A 12054-nucleotide genomic window follows, 5' to 3' on the forward strand; every position below is an offset into this window, starting at 1 on the left:
ATATGAATCCATACAACCTTATTTTTGACAAAGGTGCCAAAAACATGCAATGAAGAAAAGACAGCCTACAACAAATGTTGCTGGGAAAAGTGGTTACCTGCCTGCAGAAAACTGAAACTAGTTCTATGCCTATCACCCTGTACAAGTATCAACTCAAAGTGGATTAAGGACCTTACTATCAGACCCGAAACTCTGAAGTTAGTACAGAAAAGAGCAGGGAATACTCTGGAAGCAATAGGTATAAGCAAAACTCAGTAGACTGCCAGCAGCCCAGCAACTAGGAGAAAGGATGGAAAAATGGGATTATATGAAATTAAAAGGCTTCTGCAAAACAAAAAGAAATGGTCTCTAAACTGAAGAGACCACCCACAGAGTGGGAGAAGATATTCACTGGCCATACATCAGACAAGGGACTGAAAACCAGAATATACAAGGAACTCAAAAAACTAAACTCCTCCAAAATCAATGAACCAATAAAGAAAGGGGCAAATAGTGGGCAAATGAACTAAACAGAACTTTTTCAATGGAAGAAATCCAAATGACCAAAAAAGAAAAAAAAAAAAAACCCCACATGAAAAAATGCTCTCCATCCCTGGTCATAAAAGAAATGCAAATCAAAAACCACACTAAAATTCCACTTCACTCCTGTTAGAATAGCTATCAACAAGAGCAAAACTAACAACAAATATTGGTAAGGATGTGGTGGGGGGAGGAAGGAACCCTCATACACTGCTGGTGGGAATGTAAGCTGGTACTTTCCACTTTGGAAAACAATATGGAGGCTTCTTAAAATCTAAACATAGATCTGCCATATGATCCAGAAATCCCATTCCTAGGGATATACCCAAAGGAATGTGAGTCAGGTCATTCCAAAGGCACCTGCACACCCATGTTTATTGCAGCACTATTCACAAAAGCCAAGTTATGGAAACAGCCAAGATGCCCCACTACTGATGGACAAATGGATTAAGAAAATGTGGTATTTATACACAATGGAATTTTACTTAGCCACAAAAAAGAATGAAATTTTGTCATTTGCAAGTAAGTGGATAGAACTGGAGAACATCATTTTAAGCGAAGTTAGCCAAGCTCAGAAGGTCAAAAATTGTATGTTCTCCCTCATATGCGGATTATAGATCCAAAACAAATACAGTAATATTATTGGACATGGGTCACTCAGTAAGGGGAGAACATGTACAGGAGGAATAGGGAAAGGAAAGGAAACCTAAAACTTGAAAGTGGTTAATGTGCTCACTGTAGAGGAGCGAATAAAATAATTTTAAACTGGCAGAGGGCACTATGGGAAGGGGACCAGGAAGTAGTGAAGAGGTCTGGTAGAGATGAATCAATTATGGTTGTAATACACAAGTGCATAGAAGCAACTCTAGGAATCTCTCTGTATAGCTATCTTTATCCCAAACTAGCAAAAATGCTTTGTCTTTCATATTATTGTTTATGTTTTCTCTTCAACAAAATTGGAGAAGAGGGCAGAACAGGTTCTGCCTGGAAGGGAGGGGTGTTGGGGGGAGAAGGAGGAGGTTGGGAACAGGGGGGAGAGATGACCCAAACAATGTATACACATATGAATAAATGTATAAACAATAAAAAAAGACAAAAAAATCATTTGCACATTGTTTCTTTAACTGCATAACTAGATTCTTTAAAAAAATTCTGTCGACATTCTTTGGTAAACTATTTCATTGCATTTGGAACTGTGGTAGGAATTCTGACCCATTATTTCTTCATCCCAACAATGACACCCAGCTATTATACAGCCCCTGTAAGGCAGCATGAAGTCTTCTAAGAGGTCAGGAGCTGCTGGTCTTTGAGTCTGTGGCTCTACCAATGCATTCTGGGCTTTGGCAACGACTTAGTCTTTTTGTTCCTGACTTCACCTGTGCTTTTGTTGGAGGAGATAATCATTTGTTTGGTAATAGCATGTTCCTTTCCCTTCCTTTCCTTTAGTGATAGTAGAAATTTGAATACTAAAGATGAAAATGTGGGATCTGAAATGAGTGCAGGCTTTTTTATTTTATTTTATTTTTGGTGGCAGTACTGGGGTTGAAGTAAGGGCCTCATGCTTACTAGGCTGGTGTTTACCAATTGAGTCATACTCCTAGATCCTCTCATGCCCTGGCTTTTATTTTAGTTATTTTTCAGGTAAACTCTTGCATTTTTGGAAGGCTGGCCTCAGACTACTATCTTACTACCTGTGGCCTCCAGAGATCTTACCTATGGCCTGGCTTGTTCATTGAGATGGGGTCTTGCTAACTTTTTTGTTCAAGCTTGTCTCAAACCCAGACCCTCCTGTTCTCTACCTCTTAGTAGCTGGGATTACAGGCATAGAGCTACTGCTCCTGGCCCAGTGCAAGCTTTAATGGGTTCCTTGGGGCCAGAATATATACAGCCAATATTGATTTTGATATATTCATTCCAACAAAAGTGAGACTGACATGATTGCCCACTGCTACCCAATCAACAGGCTCATCAGGCAAAGTGACTCCTTTTGCAGCACAAGTTTCATAGGAGGCATTGCTAGTAACCGATTACCAGTGTGAATATAACCAGCTTCCATTTCAACAGTCACATAAAATCCAGATCCTTGATCTCAGAAGACATCCGGCACACATAATCTAAAAGGGTTGTCAATAGAGCATTGAGGGGACTTGAAGGAATCAATTTGTTCTAATAAACATTGTGAGTTCACTTGACTGAGAGCTTGTGACTCAATTTTCACCACTGAGGCTACTTGTAGGGATAAAAGTTGCATCACTGTCCTTAAAAGCTACGTGCTTAAGAAAGCGCCCAAGTATTCCAAAATTCTCTTGATCTTTCTTGTTGCCAATAAATGCCATCCATTTTATTGACTGCAACTGCAATCTGTATCACTACAAAGTATCAGACTAAGTGGTCATGCTGTTGGGTTTGTCCTCCAGTCTGAAATCCAGCTTCAAATGGATCCCTGTTGGCATCTACACCTAAAACAGCTACACTCCCTGGACTGTTCCTGTAATCATATTTAAAATGAAGTACTTATGGCCTGGAGCATTCATTGATGTAATAACTTGGTTGTGGTTTCTAATTTTGTCATACCAGCATCCATTGTTAGTCCCCTTTTGTTTATTCACTAGTCTAATCCAAGATCCTGTGCATATGCAGATGAAGACTCGCCAGCCTTTTGAACTCTTGTTCATATCGATGCCTAGTTCTTTTGTTTCCATCACCCAGAAGATAAAGCATATGGCCCATCAGAGTACATTTTCTAGCATCAGTAAGACCAAGGGCCACTCAATTGAGGAACAATTCCCTGCCTTGCTGCTCCTCCAGTTCTGCTTTCACATCTCTCTGTTGTCCCAGCTTGTCAGACTTCTTTATTCTCATTGGTGTTGAGTTCTGTTCTCCAGATGCTTGAATGGAAGAGGGTAGAAGAGCAGATTTAGTCAGAAGCAGTGCTGAATCTTCACCAGGATATCCTTTTTGAGGTGCGTGGAAACTATGACTATGTTCTTCAGAAGATATTTCAGGGCCAGGTGCCAGTGGCTCACGCCTATAATACTAGCAGAGATCAGGAGGATTGAGGTTTGAAGCGAGCCCAGATAAATAGTTTGTGAGACCCTGTCTTGAAAAAACCCTTCACAAAAAAGGGCTGGTGGAGTGGCTTGAGGTGTGGGCCCTGAGTTCAAGCCCCAGTACCACAAAAAAAAAAAAAAAAAAAGAAAGAAAAGAAAATACTTCAGGTATTCCAAATCTCCTCTGGAATAGTACTTCCCAGTACCTCTCTTATGTGATCAGTGCATTAAAAAAGATGAGCTCTATAAATTTGCTTAGATGGTGGTTCAACAGAGAATTGGAAGAATCTTTCAGATCTTCATAATCATCTACAGATTTGTCACATCGTGATTAAAAGAACTCAACAGCTCTTTATGGTGAAAAACAATTATCATTCTCTATGGCCACAAAGATCATCATCTTCAAAATCTTATTCTCATTAGCCTTGGACATTCTGATGCTTAATCATGATGGTAGAGAAGGTATTTGACACAGTCCCTTCCAAAACACCTCACTCAGATACAGATAAGGTGCGATAGGTGGCCTGGAGACTAGGAAGACCCAATCTTGGCTCTCAGCAGGCCTCTGTACAGCATATCCTGCACATAAACTGTGTTTTCTATGCACTGTGCGATGGCACCCTCTTAGGATAACAGCATGCCTCCCTGGGGACACATGCATAGTTCAAAATTTAAATTATTAATTAAAAATTTGAATAAAATAAATGACCCTTGATAGTAAAAAGAATCATTTATTAAAATTCTAGTTTAAAAAAGCAGATGAGGTACAATTGAATAGAGAATTTGTAAATTAGAAAATTGAGTGAAGGTTGTTTCCAAGATTTTAGTACAGAAGGATAGAAATAAAAAAATATAAAATAAGGATTAAGAACCACAGAGGACAGTACAAGAAGGTCCAATATATATATGATAGAAGTTCTGAAAGAAAGAAGAGGAGGGAAAATGGAGAAATGGCAGTACACAAAAAAATTAATGGCTCAGAATTCCCCTGTGAAGATCAAACATGGAATCTTGTATTTAGCAAGGATATTATGTCCCACACTTGAAAAAAAACTAAAGTAAAATCCTCATTTAGAAAAATTTTAGTAAGACAGCAGAATAACAAAAACAGGGAGCAAAGAAAACTCTTGTTCAAGAAGACAATTTGATATCTTAATAGTAGTAACAGAGGTCTGAGGAAATGGAATAATTTCTGCAAAATGTTGACAGAAAAAGGGTTGTCATTCAAGAATGTTATTCCCAGATAAATTATTGTTCAAGAGTAAAGATATATAAAAAAATTTCAGACAGAGCATTTTCCACCTATAGACCCTCAGGGAAAGATCCATTAAAGGATAGACTGAAGAAAAGAAAGAAACATTTACAGAAGGAGTAGGATGCATGAAACAGTGAGAAATGAAGACATAAAACAAACACACGTGTGTGCATACACACACATATACACACACACATACACGTACTACTAGTGGTTTCCCAAAAAAGGTCTTAAGGATAAGTGTTAGGAGCCAAGTGAATAGAACAGTTTCTAATTTTAAAAAATCCTGATGCAGTTGAGGAATGGGAAAATAGAAATAACAGAGTATCTGGAGAGAACTGTGGTCAAGAAAGACAGGGAAGCAGTGGATAGAAGGCTAGGTGAGCAACATTAATGCTTCAATACTTTATTCCAACCAAATGGAAAGTCAATAAATAATTTTAAGTATAGGAGTAGAGATCTACATGCTGATTTAAAAAATAATGTTGACTTTTGCAGAGAATTGTGATATGATTTAAAAATTCTGAGCTGGGCACCGGTGGCTCACACCTATAATCCTAGACTCAGGAGGCAGAGATTAGGAGGATCACAGTTCAAAGCCAGCACCAGCAAATAGTTAGTGAGACCCTATCTTGAAAAAACCCTTCACAGAAAATGGCTGGTGGAATGGCTTAAGGCCCTGAGTTCAAGCTCCAGTAAAGAAAAAAAAATTCTGAGTTTTGGCAGCAGTCAATGGTGAGTTGTATTAAGGTGTTAATAGAGGAAATGCAGAAATGTGAACATATTTTAGAAGTATTGAGGAGAGGCATAAAATTATATTGAGGGTAAATTCCAGATTTCTGGTGTGAAAGACTAAAGTTGTAGAAGTGTCATAATGGGGAAAATAATGGCTTCATTTTATAAAACCGATTAATCTGAGATAAGAAATTCAAGTGAAGGCTGGAGGTGCTGATCAAGCTGGAGAGGACCGGCTGAGCAAGTGTGAAGTCCTGAGTTCAAGCCTCAGTACCGTCAAAAAGAAAGAGAGAAATTCAAGTAGATGTCTATATGCAGTCTATATCTAGTCTCATTAGGGAAATTCGTGAAGGGATATAATTGGAAATCAAATACATATAATGGAAATAGTGGGAGAAATAGAATCCTCTGTGATAATGGGTAGAAAGAGAAGCAGATTGTGGATAGAGAATAGCAAAGTCATTGGGAAATATTTCAAGTAATAGGGAGGATAGCTTCTTAAGAAGCTTCTATTGTAAATAAGCTGAAAAGAGCTGATGGAGTAGCTCAAGCAGCTCTTAACAAGCATGCACCTGTTTAATAAGCATGAGGCCTTGAGTTCAGATCCCAGTACCATCAAAAACATAAAAAAATAAAAATTTGGGCTCTGGGCTAATGTGCAGCTCAGTGGTACAGCACTTACCTAGAGTGTATGAAGCCCTATGTTCAACCCTAGCACTGCAAACTTAATTAAAATATAAAGTATATTTAATTGGTCAGACTCCCTAGCTTAATTTTCTGAGGTTGGTGAATAAGTTTGAGTCATCCTTCTATCTCAAACAAATCTCAAAACAAGAGGTTATTTAGGCTGATAGAGTGGCTCAAGAGTACCTGCTTAGCAAGTGTGAGGCCCTGAATCCAAAAAACAGTGCTGCCAAAAAAAAAAAAAAGCTGAAAAATGCTTAAAAGCACCTAAATATTTTGGATTAAATACAACAAATGGTCTGTTAGATGTATAAATGTGCTTGCAACACTATAAAGGAACAGATGACAAGATTTGAGCAGCAAACGCTTAGTAAAGAGAAGCATGACTCCTCCACCTATGTAAAGTGAGACCCACTGAAGGGCAGCAGATATTTTGCTTGTTTGTTTTTGGTGGTACTGGGGTTTTGAACTCAGAGCAAGCGCACTCTACCACTTGGGCCGAGTCTCTAGCCCTTTATGATTTAGATATTTTCAGATGGGATCCTGAGTTTTTCCCTAAGATGGCCTTAGACTGTGATTCTCCTAACTCCACCTCTCCTGTAGCTGGGATCACAGGCATATATCGCCATGCCCAGCTGTTCTTTGACACAGCTGCTGGCTGGCCTCTTATCACAGCTGACCAAGTAGTTGGGATTACAGTGTGAGCCACCATGTCCAGCTTTGTCAGATCTGCTAGCAGAGAAAGATGGCATAATAGCTTATCTTTTTGGTCTAACATCCTAGTAATGAATGAGTTATCCCCTGGGAAGTAGTTCCCATAACCCTTCTTGATGTGGGATTATGTTTATAATTTATACTACCTATATTTCCAGGAAATTCTAAGTCAATGCATTCAAGTGTTTTGGATAGTAAATCATAATGACAATCATAAACCATCAACTTTCATAGGACTTCAACCTTAGATTTTCAGAATCTTCACAGATTCTCAACAACTAAATACACATGCACAATTTTTTTAAATTGCAAATCTCATGATGAAATAACCCATTTAAGTGAGCATGAACTCACCCTCACCATATTGTGGGACTGAGTGTGTGCACTCAGTGTGTGGCTAATGGATTTAGGGAAAAGGAAAAGGCCAGTGTGGGTTAAAGAAACAGGATCAGGGATGTTTGGTCAGAAAGCACAAAGTACCTGGGGTTGCTGGCACACATTCTTCAGTTAATTGACTCATTTAGTGGGGAGGGATGCAGCTGGAGTACAGCCAGAATGGGTGTGGCCTTATAAAGCTCAACCTAGAGACAGGGGTATTCCTTGCCTGAGTCTAGGGGAAAGCTGAATAAATTAATACACATGAAACATTAAAACTGAAATTCATGAAACAAAAGTAAAATCTTAGTATTTTTATAGAGGATGAAACACAAATGCCCAATTACAATATGAAAAGATGTCAACCAAATTAGCAATCATGAAATCACAGAATCATAATAATAACATAATGACATTATTTCATACTCATTAGCATTGCAAAAATTTGAAAAGAGTGACAAAAATTGCCTATGCAGGACTTCGCAGAAGAGGAGCTCGCTTTGGCTGCAGGTGGACATGTAGAGTGGTATAAGCATTCTGGATACTGTTTACTTTTGTTCTCTAAATTGAAAATGTATCCTGTAACACAGAATATACATATTCTTTCCCAAGAACATGTACCATAGAAAATTCTTGCTTATGTCCAAAAAGAAACATGTTCAAAATGTTCATACAAACATTTGTTTTGTATTAGAAAATAAGGGGAACAGCATGCATATTAATAAGTAGGATAAGGCATAAACACATTGTGTTATATTTTTGCAATATACACTATACCACAAAAGTGAATGAAATTGAGTTATAGCTTCTAAAATGAATTTATCTTACAAACAAATTTTTGAGGAAAAATGCCAAATCACAGATTATATATAAAAACATTTAAGGGTTGGGCGCATGGCTCAAGTGTAGAGTGCTTGCCCAGCAAGTACAAGGCCTTGAGTTCAAACTGCAGTATTGCCAAAATCAATAAATAAATTAAAATATTTATAATCAAAGTAAAATCCCAAATATCTTTTAAGGGGATTATGTTCTATTATAAATGTATTAAATATTGTTATTTTAGAGGTTTAAATTCTATAACAGATGTTTGCAAATATAGTATATAATATAATTATCAAGAAAGTTGAGAATAATTACATATAGTAGGAAAGAAAAAAAAATCATCATATTCCTATGCTTTTCCTTCTCTGAAACAATAATAATCTCAAGTTTAATAATAAGAAGGTTGACTTAAATTTTAGGTCCTAAGTTAATCCTTGCTTAGTAATATATAGTAGCTATAATTAAATGGTTAATGGGTCTGGTCCCTGGATCTGAAGATGAGGTCAGGTTCCCCTCAGTCCTATAGACAGGTGTTGCTGAAAGGTTAGGGGAAGTAAGCACTCTGTTGACTGGATTTATCAATGAAGAGTTTGTGGATAATGGGATAAAGTTTCAGAGGAACCAAGCAGGCCAGATTAAAGGAATGCATCAGAAATAAACAATTGGAGTTACCAAGCACAAATTTCTCCAGTAAGTACAGCTGTAAACAAGATATAAGACTTAGCACAAAGGTCTGTGAGGTGGAAGATGTGGTAGTTGCTGCTATTGCTGCTGTTATGGGTGTTTGAGCATGTTTAAAGCTGGTGAGAGGGCTCAAGTAGGAAGAGATTATCTATTTGTACAGCTAGACTTCTGAGAAGGCAGGAGAAAGTCATAGCACAGGCAGAAAATTGTGGTGTAGTAAATAGAAAAGATCTCTTCCATTGCAACAGAGGGAACAAAGGAAAGTATGGGTACATCGTGTATAATCAGCATAATACTTCTTTTAGTGGTCTTTTGGCCTTTTTCTCTTCCAACTCACTATCCTCCCTACTGTGAAAGAAAACTTTTTAAGATGACAATATATCAAGGTATGCAATATGTTGTAGTAGTTTACCTGTCTGTCTTTTTTCTAGATCATGAACTTTTGAAGAGAAATCTTACATCGTTCATCACTTTGTTCCTACTGTCTTTTATATAATAAATGTTCAAAATATATCTGTTGAATGAATGAATAACTAATAACTTTATCTTAAATGCCACTGTCTCTACTACTTGAGCCATACCTCCAGTCCATTTTGCTCCTGTTATTTTGGAGATGAGTCTCCAAACTATTTGCCCAGGGTTGGTCTTGAAACTCGATTCTCCTGATCTCAGCCCCTCAAGTAGCTAGGATTACATGCGTGAACCACTGGCATCTACTTTAAAGACTTATTTTCAAAGACACTTCCCAATTTGCTTCAGTCCCGCTAACTTGTGTATATACTATGTTAAAGCTCTTTTCAGCAAAGTTTGTTCAATTCTTTTCAATTGTTTGTTCACAGTGCATCATCTAAAAGTTATGTTCAATGCCTAAGCAGTAATACCTGTGAATGTGATTTTATTTAGAATCTCTGACAATGTAGTCAGATAAAGATAAGTTAATACTGGATTAGCGTGGGCCCAAATTAAATGACTAAGGTACAATCAAGTAAAGAGAAGGTTATACTGGATTAGGATGAGTCCTGATTCTGCTTCTAAGAAGGAAATTTAGATTAAGAACGGCCAAGGGGACCTAGAAGGTAACACACACGCATAGGAAATTAATGTGAGTCAACTCCCTGTATAGCTATCCCTATTTCAACCAGCAAAAACCCTTGTTCCTTCCTATTATTGCTTATACTCTCTCTTCAACAAAATTAGAAATAAGGGCAAAATAGTTTCTGCTGGGTATTGAGGGGGTGGGGGGAGAGGGAAGGGGCAGAGTGGGTGGTAAGGGAAGGGGTGCGGGCAGGGAGGAGAAATGACCCAAGCCTTGTATGCACATATGAATAAAAAAAAAAAAAAAAAAAAAGAACTGGCCAAGGGGAACAACATGTGAAGACTGAGCCAGAGGATGGAGTAATGTGTCCATGAACCAAAAAATAAACACCAAGAATGGTAGGCAACCACCAACAAAGAGGAGAAAAAAGGTTCTTTCTGGTAGTCTTCAAAGGAACCGTGACCCTGCCCATACCTTGATTTTGGACTTCTAACTTCCAGAATGGTAAGAGAATAAATTTGTGTTGTTTTTAACAACCCACTTTATGATGTTTATAGTTAAGACAGTTCTGGGAAACTAATCACTGTGTGGATGTGTTTTGTTTGCTTAGACTAATTTCAGGGATGTTATGAAACTTAACAATTAAACAAATATTCTCAGTCTTTCTGTTTTCCACTTTTTCTCATCCAGGATGTTACCTTTTCTAATGACCACATGTAATTTATACCACCCTGCATGACTTTCATTATGATCTTCAAAACAAAAATTCATTTATCCCATGACTCTTTAAGAAAAATTTCCTCTATGACTTTTTGTTTTTCTTTTCTACTTGACTGTTCTTGCTTAATGAAGAAGAACCTAAGTGACATTAATCTGCTTAAGTTGCTATGAATAACATTTAGGAGATGACAATGACTAGGTAGGTGGTAGGAAGATTTGGTACCAGTTAAGTAGTTCACATGAGAAATTTCACAGAAGAAAATTCCCCATGCTAAGCAATTTGAGAGGATCACAAAAAAACTAAAAACTTGAAATGTTTCAACTCTACAACTGCTTCACTCTTTTCAAAATTAACCTTACATGAGAGTTTTGTTTTGTTTTTTTTTTAAAGATTTAAAAACATTTTATTCCTACATTCATTTTATTTGAATTCTAGCAGGCTGAAAAGCTCTTAAACAGAAGGGGAAGTTTTTGTTTGTTTATTTGTTTCTGTAACACAGGGGTTTGAACTCAGGGCCTTCACCTTGAGCCACTCCACCAGCCCTTTTTGTGATGGGTTTTTTCCAGATAGGGTCTCATGAACTATTTGCCCCCACTGGCTTTGAACTGTGATCCTCCTGATCTCTACCTCCTGAATAGCTAGAATTACAGGGTGTGAGCCACTGGCTCCTGCCATGGGGGCAGGTTTTAAGTGAACTATCAGGTAGCCTTGTCCCACCAGTTAGTTTCTATTGCCATGTCTGGGCAGAGGGTCTCAAGAACAATTTTGACATTAGTTTCGGTTGACAGCCCATGGACACCGACATTGGCAAAGACCACCTGCTCTTACTTTAGACAGGTGAGTCTTACCTTTCCAACTACTTTAGATGTTCTCCAGGCTTAAATCTAATTTTCTCACCTAATTTTGGTTTTCGTAATCTGTAATGTTAATAAATCATCTGTTTGATGGCACAGCAATGATTGATCAGTAATAGTTTCCATGGAATTTGTTCATGTGCAATCGGGAGGGCAATAAGGGATACAGAATGGAGACCCATGGGAACAGCAAGCTCAGGGACTGGAGGCAAGAGAGTTCTTATCTGCAGAGAACTCTAAATGATAATTGATGTCACTGAGGGACAATCTGCTTTGTGGAGTTTGTTTTCAAAATGTGCAGGTGCACCTCTTTTACTATTTATTGGCAATGGAAGTAACAAAAGGGTAAATTAGCTTTTCTTTATTTTTATCATCTTAAAGTCATTCTTTTAAAGCTAACATTTAGAATGATATTAGAGCAAATATAATTTTAAGTAGTATGCTATGGGTACAAATGTCTCAACTTATGCAATAGTGTTTCAAAAAAGTGTAGGTAAATAAAATCTTTGTGTCATGAGCTGACAATTGACATTAGTGTTTAAATATTTATTTAATATGAACCAAGAAACTGAAAGGCAATACAATTGATATGAGACATAGCTTTT

The 12054-nt window shown here is 37.6% G+C and overlaps 1 pseudogene; it reads right to left on the minus strand.

Moving 5' to 3' along the window:
* Positions 1 to 1660: 1660 nt before the first annotated feature.
* Positions 1661 to 12054, minus strand: part of LOC109699859 (HBS1-like protein) — a 48103-nt pseudogene continuing 37709 nt past the window's right edge.

This window comes from Castor canadensis, chromosome 6 (genome assembly GCF_047511655.1).
Source record: "Castor canadensis chromosome 6, mCasCan1.hap1v2, whole genome shotgun sequence".
Classification (NCBI taxonomy): domain Eukaryota; kingdom Metazoa; phylum Chordata; class Mammalia; order Rodentia; family Castoridae; genus Castor; species Castor canadensis.